Genomic DNA, 1488 nt, shown 5'->3' with positions numbered 1-1488 from the left:
CACACTTTTAAAAATGTCATTATGATCTATGTGGTTAGGACAGGGTTTCCTTGTGGTCTTATAAATTAATCTCAAACACTATTCAATATGCTTCAAATTTGTGTCTTAATGATAACTAATGAAACAAATAATTCAGTTTCCTTTAGTTTTACTTTTAATGAAAGACAAGGGATTAAGACGCATAGAGATGGGACAGAGAAATGGGAAATCAACCAGCCTACACCATGAACAAAATATGAGAGACCATCAGCAAGGGCAGGGGCTCAAAGTCCACAGCAGTCAGAACCAGGCCCTGGGGAGAAGCCTTCCCCAATGTTCCGGCTGTGAGCAGTGGGCAGCAGGTAGAGGTGCTGGAGGGGGCTGAGTCCTGATTTTCGGTGTCTGTATCGTTTTCGATCAAGTGTGTCATAGGGCTTCCTGTTTCATCTCCCAGTTATTCTGAAACAAAAACATGCATGAAAAACACAGGTCACTGCCAACCACATTGAGAGATAGTTGCTCTAGAATATGGAAACTGAAAAGGGAAAGACAGATCATCCATGCCATGGGAAGCCGGAGAATCAAGTTTACAGGATTCTGTGTGTTTACTGATAAGTTGAAGTCAGCTCTGACTTCTTGGTCAGGGTGTGACTCCTGGTGGGCCCCCAAGCTCTTCCCCGACATGCTCCTGATAGCTTAGCTGAAAAGTCTCATGAGAACTTACAGGACAACCCAGATATCTGCCCAGGTGACGTCCTAAGCTCCCCTCCTCAAGGGCCCAAAGAGACCGTATGAGAGGTCGCCGTAGAGTTCCAATCCAGCTACCTTGCCTCTTCCCACCTGAGGACATGGCAGCCTCCCCAGGAGAGGAGGCCTCCCAGATCCATCAAATGTTCACGAGCACATGCACCTGGCCTGAGTGGGAGGGAAGGACAGACGGGAAGCAGGGGCCACAACCAAGCAGAGGCCCTGAGTGCAGTGCAGGGCCAGCGGCAGCTCCAGAGAGCTGGGATCCATCCCATCAGGAACTGCTCTGCTGCTGAGACCAGTGCGGTCTGGCCCTAAGCAGCAGCACTATGGAAGATCATTCTCAGTTCTCCCAAACAAGTGAAGAGATACTTCTAAAGACAGATAGAGGGACAGCAGACTAAAAAATATAGATATGCTGTGCCCACAAGTCCATACTGTAGTCCCACCGAACCAGCTCTGTGCTTCAATCTCTGCTTAGGTGCCCACGGAGGAGGCAGTTTGTCCAGGAGAGAGCCAGAGACAGCACTGCCACAAGAGGGAGGCCAACCCAAGCCACTGACTGTTCCAGACATATTCTCTGACCAGGCACTGTCGATGGCTGGAGAAGGGATGGGTTCTACCCATGACCACACAATTCTTCCTTGGGAGCTCTGCTGTCCCCTCAGCTTACAATCTGTCCAAGATGAAACCCTGGGGTCACCATGAAAAGCCATTGACCCAGCCCTTCCTCTGGTTAATGGCACAAATTTTCTGTAAAAT

The 1488-nt window shown here is 49.2% G+C and overlaps 1 long non-coding RNA gene across 1 annotated transcript in view; it reads right to left on the bottom strand.

Moving 5' to 3' along the window:
* Positions 1-136: 136 nt before the first annotated feature.
* LOC111728297 overlaps positions 137-1488 on the bottom strand; it is a 61070-nt gene continuing 59718 nt past the window's right edge. The window contains exon 2 of the long non-coding RNA XR_002775637.1: positions 137-438. This is a non-coding gene — a long non-coding RNA (uncharacterized LOC111728297). The remainder of the gene's footprint in view (positions 439-1488) is intronic.

Source organism: Otolemur garnettii, unplaced genomic scaffold (genome assembly GCF_000181295.1).
Source record: "Otolemur garnettii isolate 467f Iridium unplaced genomic scaffold, OtoGar3 scaffold00148, whole genome shotgun sequence".
Taxonomy (NCBI): Eukaryota; Metazoa; Chordata; class Mammalia; order Primates; family Galagidae; genus Otolemur; species Otolemur garnettii.
This window is presented reverse-complemented; position numbering and strand designations above follow the sequence as displayed.